Raw genomic sequence first — 17988 nt, 5'->3', positions numbered from 1 at the left:
ACCATTGTAAGTGATAGGAGGAGCATGGTAGAAAAAAACAAAAACATTCATCTACACCTATGTATTTAAGAAGTCAAAAGATATAGCAGTCAGATGCTTGACTCAACCCTATATATCCTTGCATTGTTTATTCATACTTCACTTAAATAATTAAACCATTGTATTGGTCAGAGTTTTACTCTCATCAAGTGGTTGAAAACTTGTGGTGTTTGGAAAATAATATCCTAGAAATAAATCCTCCAGTTGAACGCAATTTGTCACCTAAAACTAGTCCTCAGGGTAGGTGTATAAATATAAGTGCTAAGGATGATTGTTGGGTTGACACAACCTGGAAGATGGAGTTTGGGCAGTGAAGGCCTTCTAGAGGAGATGGGGAGAGCAGTGGTTTGGCCAATTTAAAAGAGAAGAGAGTTCCAGGCAGTGGGGAGGGCATGGAAAAGGGTCTAGAGGCAGGAATGTCAAGATCGAGATCAAAAGGGTAGCTCTGTATCATGCTTCACAAAGGTAGGGATACAAAATGGCCTCACAAAGGTAGGGATACAAAATGGCCAACCCTAAGACAGAAGCAAGAGAAGCATGAGAAGCAGCATGGCCTGGTGGCAAGAGCACAGTCTTGGGTGTCAGAGGATGTGGGTTTTAATCCCGACTCCACCACTTGTCTGTGGTGTGACCTTGGGCAAGTCACTTAACTTCTCTGTGCCTCAGTTAGCTTATCTGTAAAATGGGGATTACAACTGTGAGCCCCAGGTGGGACTTACCTTGTATCTTCCAGAACTTAGAACAGTGCTTGGCATGTAGTAAGTGCTTAACACACACCATCATTATTATTATTAATAATAATAAAGCAAGCCCTGTATTTTGTACAGCAGCAAGGCTCTAGATTTACATGCAAATCTAATAATAATAATAATAATGTTGGTATTTGTTAAGCGCTTACTATGTGCCGAGCACTGTTCTAAGCGCTGGGGTAGACACAGGGGAGTCAGGTTGTCCCACGTGGGGCTCACAGTCTTAATCCCCATTTTACAGATGAGGTAACTGAGGCACCGAGAAGTTAAGTGACTTGCCCAAAGTCACACAGCTGACAAGTGGCTGAGCATCCCACACAATCATCAGGGAGACATGCATCAGTCTTTTCAAGCTAGCATAACTGTTAGGATGTCACCATTTGCAGTATCTTCAAAAACTGGACAGTTATATATAGGCTCCATAAATATTTTCAGCAATAATACTTTGGTTTCTCAAACAACTATCTAAATACAAATCCTAAGATTGACTAAACTAATTATTTATGGAAACTTTTAGTTCATTATTAACGACATTCACATAAGACTACTGGCAAGAAAATCCCTAAGAACCCCAGGCAAATTCTAATAGAGAAAGCTCTTTATCACATCATAGTCCCTTCATTGTGCTTGACTATAGAAGTCAGAGTCAGATTAAAGTTTGAGGTCCCTGGGCTGTAGCTCAAAGTCCACCTTCTTCGGAGGAAAAAAAAAATATATCAATGTGATGAAACCCAGAAAATAAAGTATTCTAATCAATGGTGTTAATCATCAATAAGGTCATGAATTTGGTCACTCTTATTTCCACTAATGTCAGCAGAAGCAACACAGAGAAAAGAAAACATACCTAACAGTATTGTCTAAATCTAAAGGCCTTAACCTGCCTTACAGCATCATAATATTTACTTTAGTTCTAAAAGTTAGAGAGTCAGAACCTATCCACGAGCCCTGGTGTGAATCCAAATAAAGCTACATGACCCACAATCCATTCTATTTGGTGTGCTCATAACTAATGCATTTATTAACTGTTTACTCTATGCTAAATACTGGGTAGATAAAAGGTTATTAGATTGGACCCAATTCCCCATCCCACATGGGGCACACAATTCATTTTATCCCTATTTTACTGATGAGAAAACAGAGGTCCAGAGAGGTTAAGTGACTTGCCCAAGGTTACATATCAGGCCAGTGACAGAGGTGGGATTAGAACCCAGCTCTCCTGGTCCCCAGTCCTATACTCGTTTCGTTTTTCCTTATTGCAGTGGTGCGTTTGATATTTGCAGGTCCTGTTGCTGTTTTCAAGACTTTCTCTTGGAATCCCAACTAGATACTTCTTATCAAACAATCTTCAGATCAATGGTATTTATTGAGCGCTTACTGTATGCAGAGTATTGGACTAAGGGCTTGGGAGAATACTTTACAATGGAGTAGGTAGACACTATCCCTGCCCAATGAATACCTTATTACCCTGAAATAAATTAGTCTCTTGATAGGTGCATTAACTCCTTCAAGCCACTAAGAAATAATGTTCCAGTGGAACAAGTGAGACAATAGGACACCCTAATTGCCTAAGGGAGTTAGTATTCTATACAGAGGATTCATTTATTTTGAGGAAAAAATTTACTCAGTAGCTGGGTCTCACCAAACATCAGGCACCTGTGAGTCAGATCCAATGCTGTTATGTCTCTAGGGAACACAGTATGTTCCAGTTGTTAGGGTAACAAATGAGTAAATATTTCTTGAAATATAGCAAAATATTAATAAAACATCATGTGATGTCTAGAGAGAATGTTATTCATCCTCCCTATCAGACCTAACCACTCTGCTGCAGGGGAACTTTTCTCATCAAATCCTATCTCTAGCAAGACCATAAATGAGATGAATATCTCACTATAAGTAGCTATTTCTCTCTACTATATCTTTCTAACTTCCTTCTCTGTTAATTTGCATTAATATTCTTAACATCAAATGTCATTAAATAGCATGTCTACATTGTAATTCCTATGGACTATGTAGTACCAAACTAGAGCTCTTTCCCTTACACTCCGAGCAAGACTGAGCCTGAAAAAAAAATTCCCATTAACCAGAAGGAAAGGTCAAAAACATAATTCTGAATTTTGCTTCAAATTTTCAGCCAAAATAAGAACAAATTGAAAAAAATCCTAGACTTTTTAGGACACGTTTCTGCAGCCTTCTAGCGGGAAATAATGTCTGGAATAAAAAGGTCAGGACTAAACTGTCAGAACCTCTAATATCACACATGAATAAAAACCTAAGTAGCTTCATTTAGAGAAAAAAATAACATACCATAAAACCTTTTAGGAAGAAAACCAATGTTGTGCCTTTCTTTCTGAATATTTTATTGCTTTGCTATTTCAGAGGGGATTTTTGAGAAATGGAAACAAATTCCATACACACACACACACACACACATATTCACACACACATTATAGTAAATGGTATGGCTTTGTGAAATTAATAAAAATGGCACTGAACCATTGGTAATTATCCTCCCATAAAATAGCATAAGGTTTATGCTTTGAGGATGGCTCATCGGCATCTAATTCTGGGGCTCTTTCATAGCGATGACCCTGATCCCATAGTTCTCACAAAGGTGTGAACACATGGATTTAACTGGAAGTGCATTTCATGATTGGGTTCTAATTTGGCCTATATTTTTCCTGTTCATTTAAAGCAAATTTTAACATTTATTGCTGACACTGGGACTCTGTAATGGAGGCTTAAGTGGGTGCATGGGTCAGCTTTTTGGGACTTGGAAGGCTGAAAACAGTTACATTTAGAAAGCAATTCTATTCCATTGTGATTAAAAGGATAAACTTTTATGTTGTTTAAGTGGAAATTGAATTGTCTGGTATGGCTCAAAGCTGAATGTAGTACATAAACAATCCACTGCTCTGAGCTAGCTCTACACCAAGAGGTCCCTTTAGAGTTCCTGTCTATTCAGTCAGCCCTGAGGTCACTCCCCTCTTCTATACAGGCATTAAAGCATCTGATATATTGAACTGAAAATTTCCAGAGAAGGAGATTAAAAATTCTTAGTTTTCTGTTCCAGTCTCTCTCAAACCTTAATAATCAGCATGGTTCTTGTATATAAACTACTGGGAAACAAGATTTATTTATGTAATTTATGTATTATGTAATTTATTTATTTATATGAATGCCTGTCTCCTCATCTAGGCTGCAAGCTCATCGTGGGCAGGGAATGTGTCAACTGTTGCATTGTACTCTCCCAAGCACTTAGTACAGTGCTCTGCACACAGTAAGCACTCAGTATGTGCAATTGACTGACTGAATGATTATGGTGTGCCGGAAGATTGAAAGTTGCTATTTTTGCCCAATTTACAGATTCATCAAGAGGGAGAATAGGTTGAGCCTAATTTTCTCCACCCACAAAAGAGGCAGAGAGGAGGGCAGTCTTGTAACACTTATTCACCAATTTTGAGACTGAGACAGAGGATTAGTCAGTGAAAAGCACTGCACAGTAATGCAGCCCAGTGTAGACTGGACTAATACAGAGAGCCACTTTCTCCTTTGGCCAGAATACTTGCACTCTGCAATATTTCAGGTTTTTGGGTGATTTCAGCCAGCCTCAGGTGGCCTGCAGGTGTACCTGGAGTGATCCAACTCAAAGTAAGTCATTTCCCGGTATTAAGGGTCTGACAAATGAACCTTCCCTAGAGGCTGGATGATTCCACAAATCCATTTCATTTCCTTTGCAGGCACCTTGGGGTGACTGAAGGTTCTTTGAAACCGCCAGATATCATCTCAAGTCTTGGGCAAGCTTGAGGTTCCTGGGTATATTGCTGAGTTCCTCCAGGGATTAGGGATTCTGGTTCTTCAACCTGTGTGTGTGAGTGAGTGAGTGTGCTTGTGTGTGTTTGTGTATCCTTAGTGCTTAAAGTCGCAGTCTGGCCAAGATTACCAAAGTCACTCCAAACATGAAATACCATCAAGATAAGCATGGCAGCAGCCTGCCCAGAAACAAAATAATATCCCTACACTACCTATGGTGGGGAGAAAGATCCTTTGCCTTTCTTGCTTCTCCAATCAATTAATCTAGAAAGGGTTTCCTCCTGGGGTTATGCACCTTAGCCTCCCAATTTTACAGGGGTGTGGGAGCAGCGGGGAATAGGACTCCCTGTTATTTGGTCAATGTAATTTGCTTCATTTTCTGGCCAAATTCATAACTGTGCTCAAGGAGAAAAACATCTCTGCCCCTAAACGTGAACTACACATTGCTTTCAGGGGTCAACATATCTGCACAGCACTAGACATATGGGTATAAGAGACATTACAGGGGTCATAGGCTGATTTTTCTGATTCTCAAAAAGTTTTGGAATAGGAAAAGATGAGAGCAACAGAGGCTGTGTCTATATGGCCCCACCTAAATATGAATTACCCCTCTCAGGATTGCACCTGGAGAGTTTCCAGTATTCTATCAGCCTTGACTACAGGAGGGAGAGTCAAGCAGAGGCATACTCACTCCTAGCTTGGGCAATGGCTAGCGAGTGGAAGGCAATCTGCTACAAGTCAAAGCACCTATGCTGGGCAGCAGCGGCATGGGAGAGAGTCAAGGAAGGAGACTCAAGTTTACTGCAAGGAAGAAGACAATGGTAAACCACTTCTGCATTTTACCAAGAAAACTCTATGGCTATATTACCAGTATGATTGTAGGTGGAGGTGGGGGCATTCTGGAAGAGATGTGCCCATGAAGTCACTATGTGTTGGAGACGACTTGACAGCATAAGACAAGACAAACATGGATTGGGGAAATTTCAGGAATTTACCTGATGTTTAGTGGTCAACTCAGTGTAGGAAGATTTGCTGTTTATTATGCTAATGGAGATCGATGGCCAGTCATTCTACTGATTTTGAGTTACAAACAGTCTGCTGTTCTACCACAGTGTTTGAGACTGATTCGATACTTTGCAACTTCTATCCTGAATTCCCAGCATATGTGGGCCCTGTTTCACTTGAGCATTCTGCAGCTACTTGTGAATTTCACTATAATCTATTATCCAGAGTTAATGACCTACCTGAGGCAGAAGTGGAAGGAAGGGTGGCAGTGCCTGAACTGGAATCAGTTAATTTAAACTGATATACTGGCATATTGGGACAGGTGTTGGTGAGGGAATGGCTTCAAAACAGGGGCTTTGAATTGCATGACTTAACCCCCACTAATATTAGGATGATACCAACTTGCTGAAAGGATTGGAGGAGTAGGGGAACACAACAGGTAGCAATTGGAAAACAATTCCAAGTCCGTTAATGGAAGAATGGTATGGGAAAAGCCAGCCAACAATTTTGAATTGAAAGACTGGAAAAATGGTCACAATCAAATTGAAACAGAAATTCCTTCTAATTGTTTTTGTGTTCCATTCCATTTTCATTCATGTGGCTTTGCCCATTAGGGCTCATCAGACAGCAGTGGTAATGCAGTTCTGAACCCTGCACCACCCCCCTCCCTGACCCCATCAGTATGAAAATTATTCACAGGGAGCATTACCAGCATAAATCATTTCCATATCCACCACTGGTTGAATGTTTTGGCCAAGCCACGTTATGACAGAATAGAAGTTTTCATCCAGCCCTATGGTTAATACTTTCTTTCTCTACTTAATAAGCATGTGAACAAGATCAGTATATTCAGCTCACATAACAAATCAGAACCAGTTATACATACTGACAGCACCAGATGTCAGTCCCCAAATGAACGACATCTGTTTGGCAGTACAAGAACAGGACTAGACTTTTAAATGTATCCTAAGATATCTTAGGAGGCCTTGAAGAATTTCAGAGGAAAGCAAGGAGCTTGTGCCCTGTGATTTTTCACTTATTAGCAATTTCACATGATTTCATTGTGATTCCAAGTATGTTGTTCTCTACTGACTGACCAAAATAGGGTATTCAATTAATCCATAGTATTTCTTGAGCACTTACTTTGTGCAAAACACTATATGAAGCACTCGGGAGACTACAATAGAATTAGTAGGCAGGATTCCTGCCCTCATTGAGCTCATAGTCTACTGAGGGATCCAGATACTAAAATCAATTACAGATAGGAAGAAGTAAGAGTATAAAGATATGTATGTGATAGGGGTTGAGAGCTGTAAGCACCAAATTGTTTACTTAGACTGTGAGTTCCATTTGGAATGGAAACTGGGTTTGACCTAATAATAATAATAATGTTGGTATTTGTTAAGCGCTTACTATGTGCCGAGCACTGTTCTAAGCGCTGGGGTAGACATAGGGGAATCAGGTTGTCCCACGTGGGGCTCACAGTCTTAATCCCCATTTTACAGATGAGGGAACTGAGGCACAGAGAAGTTAAGTGACTTGCCCACAGTCACACAGCCGACAAGTGGCAGAGCTGGGATTCGAACTCATGAGCCCTGACTCCAAAGCCCATGCTCTTTCCACAGAGCCACGCTGCTTCTCTTACAAGATGATCTGATCATCTTGTAACTACCCCAGTGCTTAGTCCAGTGCTTAGCACATAGTAAGCACTTATAACAAATATCATAATTAATTAGGTGGCACAGAAGCACTGAAATGACATTTGGGGGATACAAGGTGGGGAGAAATTACATTAATCAGGGAAGGCCTCCTGGAGGAGATTTAATTTCAGAAGAGCTTTAAAGATGCAAAGAGCAGTGATATGTTGGATGTCAATAGGTAGTTCCAAGCAGGAAGAAAGCTGCCAACAAGAGGTTGGTACCAGGAGAGATGAGAATGAGACTTAGTGGGTAGGTTGGATTGAGACGAATGAGATGGGTGAGGTGGGGTGAAGCATGGCCTAGTGGAAAGAGCTTGGGCCTGGGAGTCAGAGGATCTGGGTTCTAATTATGGCTCTGCCACTTGCCTGCTGTGTTACTTCTCTGCTGGAAAAGTCACTTAACTTTTCCATGCCTCAGTTCCCTCATCTGTAAAATGGGGATTAAACACCTACATAGACTGTAAGCCCCATGTGGCACCTGATGATCTTGTATCTACCCCAGCACTTAGTACTGTGCTTGGCTCATAGTAAGCACTTAACAAATACCACAATTATTACTATTATTATTCATTCATTCATTCAATCATATTTACTAAGCACTTGCTGTGTGCAGAGCACTGTACTAAGCAGTTGGGAAAGTACAATACAACATTAAACAGTGGCATTCCCTGCCCACAGTGAGCTCACATTCTAGAGGTAGGGGAGACAGATGTCAATACAAATAACTAAAATTGCAGATATATACATAATTGTTGTGGGGCTGGGGCAGGGTGGGATGGGGGAGAACAAAGGGAGTAAGTCAGGGCAATGCAGAATGAAGTAGGAGGTGAGGAAAGTGGGGCTTAGTCTGGGAAGGTCTCTTGGAGGAGATGTCCCTACAATAAGGCTTGAAGGGGGGCGAGTAATTGTCTTGTGCATTTGAGGAGGGAGGGTGATCCAGGCCAGGGGCAGGATGTGGGCCAGGGGTCGGCAATGGGACACAGTGAAAAGGTTAGCACTAGAGGAGTGAAGTATGTGGGCTGGGTTGTAGAATGAGAGAAGCGAGGTGAAGAAGGAGGGTGCAAGGTGACGGAGTGCTTTAAAGCCAATGGTGAGGAGTTTTTGTTTGAAAGTAGTAATATTAGTGGGAAAGGAGAATGGATAATGAGATAGAAGGCTGATTGAGAGCTTTAAAGCAATGATTATAATAATAATAATAATGTTGGTATTTGTTAAGTGCTTACTATCTGCAGAGCACTGTTCTAAGCGCTGGGGTAGATACAGGGTAATCAGGTAGTCCCTCGTGAGGTTCACAGTCTTAATCCCCATTTTACAGATGAGGAAACTGAGGCACAAAGAAGTTAAGTGACTTGCCTACAGTCACACAGCTGACAAGTGGCAGAGCTGGGATTTGAACCCATGACCTCTGACTCCCAAGCCCATGCTCTTTCCACTGAGCCACGCTGCTTCTCTATATGAATTTCTACTTGCTGCAGAGAGGAATGGATAACCATTGGAGTTTTTTGAGTAGGGACATATATGCAGAATGTGTTAGAAAAATGACCCAGGCAGCAGAAGGAAGTATGGACTGGAGAAGAGAGAAGAGCAGGCAAGAAGAAGATTGAGGAGACTGATGCACTAGTCCAGCTGAGATGATGACACATGCTTGGACAGCATGGTGCCTGTTTAGATGGAGAGGAAGGGGTGGAGTCTGGCAATGTAGAGGAAGAACAAACAGGATTTGCTGACAAGCTAAATATGGGGGCTAAAAAGAAGGAGTCAAGGACAATGCCAATGCTATAGTTGGGGAAGGTGAAGGTGTCAATTCTGTGACTGGAAAAGTTGGGTGGAGGAAAGAATTTGGGAAGAAGATGAGAAGCTTAGTTGTGACAGACTGAGTTTCAGGTACCGAGTGGGCATCGATATAGAGATATCTTGGAGGCAGGAAAAGATATAAGATTACAAAGGAGAGGAGAGTTTGGGGCTCATGAAGCAGATTAGGGACTCATCCCTGTAGAGGTGGTAGTTGAGTCTGAAGGAGTGATAAGATCCCCAAGGAAATGAATGTAGTAGACCAATTAAAGAGACCAGAGTAGGGCCTTGAAAGACACCCACAGTAAGGGAGTGGGAGGCAGAATAAGAGCAGGGAGAGAGACTTAGAAAGATGTGCTTGAGAAGTTGGAGGAAAACCAAGAGAGGACTGTGTCCCTAAAATCAAGGTTAGATAGTGTTTCCAGGACAAATGAGTGGTCTGTAGTGTTGAAGGCAGCCTAAAGGTTGAGGAGGATTAGGGCAGAATAGAATCTGTTATTAATAATAATAATAATAATAATGTTGGTATTTGTTAAATGCTTACTATGTGCTGAGCACTGTTCTAAGCGCTGGGGTAGATACAGGGTAATCAGGTTGTCCCACGTGAGGCTCACAGTCTTAATCTCCATTTTACAGATGGATTACCTAATTGAGGCACCGAGAAGTGAAGTGATTTGCCCAAAGTCACACAGCTGACAAGCGGCAAAGCCGGGATTAGAACCCATGACCTCTGACTCCTAAGCCTGTGCTTTTTCCACTGAGCCACACTGCTTCTCTAAATCTACTTCCAAATCTGTTAGATGTGGCAAGAGTGGTGTGGTTGAGCAGAGGACAAGGCAGAGTTTCAGCAGGTGAGGATGAGTGTAAAATGGCTGAAGTGAGACTGGTATCTGGAGTCTGCCAACAGTTCTCTGTGGCATGAGTGTAAGAGCAGATGACACATACTGTGGAGGTGATTCAGGGCTGGGATTTGTGGTGCGAGAGCTGCAGAGGAACTAAGGGGTTGAGTTCAGCAGAGTGGGTGACATTTGAGGGCATGGATCTGTGCATTTTGATAGGGGAGAATGTATAAGGAATCCAAAAGGGGCATTATGGTCTGGGATAAGAGAAGGGGGTCAAGAGAACGGAGGGCTCTGTGGGGGCAAGAGGGCAGTTTTTCAGGGAGGGAGGTTGTGGAAGGAAAGGCAGGTTTAGGAGGTTGTGGTCAGAGAGTGAGATTTCAGAGTTGAAGTTAGAAATAATAATAATATTAATTGTAGCATTTGTTAGGTGCTTACTATGTGCCAGGCACTATACTAAGCGCTGGGGAGGATACAAGCAAATCTGGTTGGGCACAGTCCCTGTCCCATGTGGGGCTCACAATCTCAATCCCCATTTTACAGATGAGATAACTGAGGCACAGAGAATTGACTTACCCAAAGTCACACACCAGATGAGAGGAGGAGCCGGGATTAGAACCCATGATCTTCTGACTCCCAGGCCTGTGCTCTATCTGCTTTTCACTAATAATGATGAGATCAATTATATTACACACTGTTAATTTGTATTCATGACAATTACTGTTAAAAATGACATTAAAATACCAAGAAATGGATACTGACTCTTGACCATTGGCTTTAAAGCACTCGATCACCTTTCCCCCTCCTATGCTACCTACCTGATTTTCTACTACAACCCAGCCCACACACTTCGCTCTTCTACTGTCAATCTACTCACTGTACTTGATCTTGTCTATCTAGCCACTAATCTTTCACCCCCATCCTTTCTCTGGCCTGGAATGCCCTCCCTCTTTATATCCAACAGACGATCATTCTCCCCAACTCCAAAGCCTTATCCAAGCATTTCTCCTCCAAGAGGACATCCCTAAGCCCTCATTTCCTCTTCTTCCTCTTCCTTCTGCATCACCTTTGCACTTGGATTTGCCCCCTTTATTCACCTCTCAGCCCCCCAGCACTTATGTTCAAATCCATCATTTATTTACTTATATTAAATGTCCATATTCCTCTCTCGATTATAAACCAGGATGGGCAGGGAATGTGTCTATCAAATCTGTTATATTGTACTCTCCTAAGTGCTTAGTACACTGCTCTGCACACAGTAAGCACTCAATAAATAGGATTGATTGATTGGCTGGTGATCAGCAGCATATTTTCTGTGGCCATGGGAGTAGTCCAGAGTAGGTGGTATGGAGGTGGAGGTGTGGAGGCAGAGGTGTTTTTCTTCCCAAGGTTTGCCCAAGTCTGGGAGGGCGATGTGATATGTTTCCCTGGAACATATCTCTGTCTCTACCACCTCATCCACCACCTGTGCTGGGCAGCAGCAGCATGGAAGAGAATCACAGGCAAAGACTCAGGTTTACTGCGTGAAAGGAGGCAATGGTAAACCACTTACATATTTTTACCAAGAAAACTCTGTGGATACACTACCAGAACGATTGCAGATGGAGGTGGGGCATTCTCCTCCTCCTTCTCTGTCTCCACCACCTCATCCACTCCCAGTCCACTACCTTCCCAAACAAACCTCAGGAAGCTAGGGCCACTACCCTAACTTCTCCTGTTGAAGATGATTTTCTGCTGCTTTCCAGTGGTTGTAGGGGACAGGACAGTGGGGAGACATTTTGCCCCAGAACCACGTTATACTGTGAATTCTTGCCACACATTGCTTAGTCGACAAATTAAGATATACTCAGTAATTTTTGTGTTCTTCCAGTGAAAAGTTGAGATGTGCTGTGTGATCCTATTTTGAGGAATTTTATGTGGTGCTTTTATTCCTTAATGATGGCATTAATATACAATTCCAATAGATATGTCTTTCCCTTAAAGAACCTCAGATGTAATCAAACAACTGAACTTGAAATACTGCAACTGATTAAAAACACAATGATGCTTAGTCCATCTATAATTTTGCTTCTCTCAAATTGGACTTATTTGTACCAGATCGTTTACTTGATTTTTAAAAACAAAGCTTATCAAAACTATATACCAAGATTTCCTCTTAGCTGTGTACACAACAGAAGGGAATTTTCCACTGTTAGAAGGTGATAAAATGGTATTATTTTCTTGCCACTGAATGATCTCGGTCATGAAATTAGATTGATTTTATGACCTTTTCTGTTCTCTTTATAATTTTTATGATATGAAGGAGATAACAGGATTTGATTCCATTATAAATTGTAGCTCCATCTATATATCACACAAGGTGGGTTTTGCCTGGTAAATCTACTCTACCCACCACCCCTCCACCGCCAGTCCCAATCCAGTTTACCACTAAAGAGCAAGGAGAAAATGGTCAATCAGTCAGAAGATGGAATACTGAAAAGGTCAACACAGTACCGTACATTTCCACAGTTTCCCAACCCTAATAGACATTTTAATTCCAATGCATCAATCCAGCTGGGCCCTGCTGTGAACTCCCTGGCTAATTTCCTCAGTGTTCCCTAATCCTGCCTGTTCCACTTTTCACCACGGACTATAGTGGTAGCTTTAGCTGCTGTCTTGACTCAGGCAGGTTGTAGGGATTTGACTGTCATTTTGTGGTTCTCTTAGTACAGTTGCATAAATCAGAGGTGCAAGATTCTTAATTTTACAAATCTAGTTAAAAAAATCACAAGCATGATTGATTACTTATTCAAAACATGTTCTACCTTTTATTCAACGACATTACCTCTCGTTTAGCAACTTTAAGGATGGATATGAGGTAATTTTCTCCCATATACTCCATTGTTAATAGAAGAGCTCAACTCTAGTTGTCTTGCTACTGGATGATACTAGAAACTCTATTGCCAACTCTTGTGGCCAAAACATCTCAGTTTGTGATTGATCCCCTTGCACTGGCTAAGCGGCATCATAGGTGTCTTAATGAGGCTTCTTAAAATAAAAAATGTCACTTTATGAGTTATAATTTCTAGTATCTTCTTATTCTTTCAGATGAGGAAGACTTTTATGCAAAAGAAAAAAGTAAAATCTGCATTTTGAGCATCAAAATATTTTGCTAGAAATTACAAAGCCATTATAGTCCTAACATCAGTAGTCCTGAATTTAGACATTGGCTTGGCATAGCTTCCTCCAAAACTGCATTTTTATCATTAAGGATTAACATCTGGATCAAAAATTCAAAAGCAGATCCTATCAGAAAAGCAGTGTAGAAATGGAGTTTCAGTAGACATCTTGCCTGCAAATTTGTGGCTCACCAGTTTTATGCCCCTTGTTTTTTGCTGAATTATTTATCTCAAGCATCTGTGTTACATTTTCTTTACATCATGTCACAACTGGAATGGAAGAAAGAATTCTTTTTGCTCATTGCTCAAAAACAACAAGAGCTTCCTGCAGTTTTCAGGTGTAGTTCATTTCAGCCTTAACTCACTTATTTGGCAAAAATGCTGGCTTTTTCTACATCCTTTCCCTTTCCAAACCAATGTAACCAGAATTATGCCAACAGAGAAATTTTAAAAAAGAGCTGCTGCCCCACTTATGAACAAAACAATCAAGCAATGTTAATCACAATTACTGTCTTCTGCTTGCTTGTTCTTGTAGCTCCCTTTGTGCAAATAAGAATCTCATTCCCCTTGACTAGAAATACATACTAACTTATTATCAAACTCTGTTTCACAGTGATTAAACATGTTTCCAGACATATTTTTCTAAGGAAACACTTCCCAGTTGCAGCATGACATGTCTTACACAACATGTTGGAAAAGAGTTGTAAAAATGGTGATAGGACTTGGGATTGATGGATGCCCCAAACTCATTTCTGGACAATTCATTTCAGTTCTGTGAAACTCTTTTCAGATATTCAATGCAGGAATCTCAGAATAAATCATTTACATTTTCATCCTTGTACAGACTTGACCCTTCCATTCCAATCAAAGGTTCTTTCCCCATAAGACATTACAGCATGGGGATGAGATAAGTGCTCCAATTAGCTTGTGTCTACCCTAGTGCTTAGAACATTGTTTGGCACATAAAAAACACTTAACAAATACCACAATTATTATTAGTATTACCACTTAGTCTATGATGCCAGTATGGGACAGGGACTGTGTTCAATCTGATTATATCGCATCCACCTCAAGGTTTGGCACAGAGCAAATGCTCAACAAATTGTTTAAAATGGCCAACCATGTGCCTCGCTCACTTCTCGGTACTTTTCCAGACTTGCTAAGGCAGCATTCTTCCTCACTCTCTTTTTGTCTGATGACAGCATTAAAATCCCCTTGTATAATAGGATTTGTTGACTTCTACAACTTCTACTCTCTGTAGAATCCTTCAGTTAGTTCCTCTTGTGTCAAACTGAATTCTTGTACTATTTCTGAAAAGTCATCTTTTGAACGAGTATTGCTATTCTTGGAGAATCATAGGGTAGCTTTCTAACAGCAGCGCTCCATCCATCAGAATAACTCCACCATATCCAGTTCTGGCTTTGCTGCTCTCTGATTTTCTGAGGACTGGATACTCCCCAATATTTCACTGGATAACAATCTCACTGGATCTTCCCACTTTTTGTAAATGCCAATGGTGTTTGCCCTAACCTTATTGTTTTCTATGAAACAGACATCTAATGATATGAACTGTGTGCTTTCTCATACAGAGAATTGTTGCTCCTCTGAAATATTGCATTTTTATGTGTTGCCATGGACAAAGCAGATATCTGTTTTCATTTTTCCCAATAGAACCTAATTTATGTGGTGCTTGAGGCAAACCTTTTGTAGTAGAAGTCTTAATTTTGGCCTAAGAGCCCTATGGCTGCAGTATCCACATTCCCTCAGTCAGCCTGATCTTTGAAAGGTAGAGGCATATCAAACTCTCTCTGACTCTAGACCTTAGTTTGACACCTTTTGTTCTGGTTGGTTCTGTGGGACCATGTGCTCTGTTTTGTTCTCAAACACCCATTCACTCCCTATTGACATTAAAGAACAGAGATGGGATTTTGCAGATGATCTTTTCAAATAAAAAAACCAATGTGGGAATAAGCTTTAGTTTTTCTAGTATTTAAAAGAGCTAAAAATGTTATAAATCCTGGCAGAAAGAAAACAAGTATCTAGAGTTGAGTGGAGTGATGTTGAGCTGTTTAATATGGACATGTGCCCCCATTGTTTACATAAGCAATTTATGTAAACTATGTGCCAGGCACAGAGTTTAGCACTGGAGTCGGTACAAGCTAATCAGGGTGGACACAGAGTCCGTGTCCCACCTGGGGCTCCAGTTTTAATCCCCATTTTACAGATGAGGTAACTGAGGCACAGAGAAGTTAAGTGATTTGCCCAAGGTCACACAAAAGACAAGCGGTGGAGCCAGAATTAGAACCCAGGTCCTCTGACTCCCAGGCCCATGCTCTTTCCACTAGGCCACACTGCTTCTCAGTAGACTGTAAGATCCTTGTGGCCGGGGATCATGTCTACCAACTGCACTTTGTCTTGTCTTATGCCATCGAGTCATCTTTGACCCATAGTGATGCCATGGACACATCTCTCCCAGAATGCCCCACTACCATCTGCAATTGTTTTGGTAGTGTATTCACAGAGTTTTCTTGGTAAAAATATGTAAGTGGTTTACCATTGCCTTCTTCCACGCAGTAAACCTGAGTCTTCGCCCATGTTTCTCTCCCACGCCGCTGCTGCCCAGTACAGGTGAGTTTTGACTTGTAGCAGATTGCCTTCCACTTGCTAGCCACTGCCTAAGCTAGGAATGGAATGGATATGTATATGCCTCTGCCTGACTCTCCCTCCTGTAGTTGAGACTGATAGAGTACTGGAAACTCTCCAGGTGTGACCCTGAGAGGAACTAACATTTAGTACAGTGCTCTACACATAGTAAGTGCTCAATAAATACTGCACTTTAGTTTCCTAAATATTTAGTACAGTGACCTGCATTCAGACAGTGCTCAATAAATACTGTGGATTGATTGGAGAGTTAGAGCAGTGTCTCGAAGTGGCAGTAGGGAGAGGAAGAGAAGGGGTGTTTCAGAGTTTGGAGGAGGGAGAGAGGATCCTGGAGCTTGAGGGTGGGGGAAGGGAAAATGGGAGATTCAAAGCTGGGGTCGGTGGGGAGGTGACTTGGACATACAAGGACTGGACACTTAACTCTCTGGCTCTGTGTTTTTAAGATGACTGCCATGGCGGAAAGCAGGAACCTTCTAGGTCTGACCAGCCATGGCTGAGTCCTGCTCCCACTCCCACAGGCAATAGAGGAGAGGCTGTGGCTATGGCAGCAGTGACCAGGTGAGCTGAAATACCTGGGTGGTGGTATCTTTGATATCTCGGTCAATCACCATCTGGGAATGAACTGCAAACCAGCCTGGGCTCCTTGTACTGCAAGACCTATTTTAAAGAGAGAGAGGAACTTCACTGAATGTATTCTAATAATCAGCAAAATTGAGCAATCAGGAGAGGAACCCTGAGAGAAAGGTGATTACCAAGGTTATTAAAAAAACAATTCCTCTTTACCTCATTTTAACCACAACTTTAATTTAGGTCACAATGTGCACATTAATCAAAAATACTTCTCCTGGCCTTGCTGGATGTCCTGGATGTGGATAATGACTGATATTTCCCTTGCAACGATTAGATCACTGTCATCTGGGGGAACAGAATTTCTGAGCAGAACTGAGTTCATTCAAAATACTTGGAAACCCTTTGGCAATTTTGTTACATCTGTTCTGCAGGCTGACACTCTCGTCTTCTATAACTTTAGGGATTGACTATTGAAAATAAATACGTTCCAGCATTCTCTCAGCTGATAAGGCCATTGACTGGTACCTTGATATTCAGAAAGGTCAGGAAAAGATTTTACCCTGCCAAGGCCGAAACAATGGATAATGCCTGCAGTCCTTAACTAGCTATTCAGTAAATAATGATATCTACATGCAAAAATGAGAGGGAACAATGAGTCACTAATGAGCTAGTCAAGCCCCATTTAGACTGAGCAATCCACCCAAAGATCATTTGCAGAACTTATATTTAATTTTGTTTCCTAGTGATGCTCAAAGAGGTCACTATCATTCCCGTGCATGTCAGAGTAATAATGGGACTTTCATTCGTGCTAATCATTTGAACTTTCTTGCAGCAGCTGTTGCAGGCTCAGCAGTTCCTGCCCTCTCAGCGCAATCAAAAGACTATACTTCCAATTTGGCATAATCTCCCAGACTGTCAAGTTAACCATCAAATGCAACATGTAATGGTTTCTCCATTAGCTGTGATCATCATTTTCATAATTCTACCCTCTGCTGGGCTGGGCATGGCTCTGCTTTCACAGTTTCCTTTAGGAAGTTGAAAAGACTGATGGTCCCCAAAGAAATTCACTTTAACCAGCTCCAGTTAAGCACTCTAAATCGTTCTGGTGCTTATTCCCTCATCTTCCCTCCCAAGCCCTCTCTCCCCACCAACTTTCCCATCATTGTTTTTTTTTAAATGGTATTTGTTAAGCACATACTAGATGCCAGGCACTCTACTAAGCACTTGGGTAAATACAATACGATCAGGTTGGACACAGTCCATGACCCACCTGGGGCTCACAGTCTTCATTCTCATTTTACAGATGAGGGAACTGAGGCACAGAGAAGTTAAGTGACTTGCCCAAGGTCACAGAGCAGACAAGTAGCAGTGCTGGGATTGGAACCTAGGACCTCTGACTCCCAGGCCTGTGCTCTTTCCACAAGGCCAAACTATTCCTGATGACAAACACCACCATTCTCATTGTCTCAGAATCATTCAATGGTGTTTATTGAGCGTTTACTATGTGGAGAGCAATGTACTAAGTGCTTGGGAGAGTACAATACAACAGAAACTTGGCACTGCCCTTGACTCATCTCTCTCTTTCAACCCACATATTCAGTCAAGTGCCATATCCTGTCAGTTCTATTTTCACAGCATTTCCATAATTCACCCTTTCCTCTCCATCC

General features: G+C 41.6%; 1 non-coding gene across 1 annotated transcript; it reads right to left on the bottom strand.

Annotated features, from left to right (window-relative positions):
- Window positions 1-15728: 15728 nt before the first annotated feature.
- Window positions 15729-15872, bottom strand: LOC114807282. The gene has a single exon (XR_003755333.1). It is a non-coding gene; the product is annotated as a small nucleolar RNA SNORA7 (small nucleolar RNA).
- Between the last annotated feature and the right edge of the window lie 2116 nt (window positions 15873-17988).

Source organism: Ornithorhynchus anatinus, chromosome X1, assembly GCF_004115215.2.
Source record: "Ornithorhynchus anatinus isolate Pmale09 chromosome X1, mOrnAna1.pri.v4, whole genome shotgun sequence".
NCBI classification, from domain to species: Eukaryota; Metazoa; Chordata; class Mammalia; order Monotremata; family Ornithorhynchidae; genus Ornithorhynchus; species Ornithorhynchus anatinus.
Note: the sequence above shows the minus strand (reverse complement) of the source record. Positions and strands in the feature narration are given on the sequence as shown.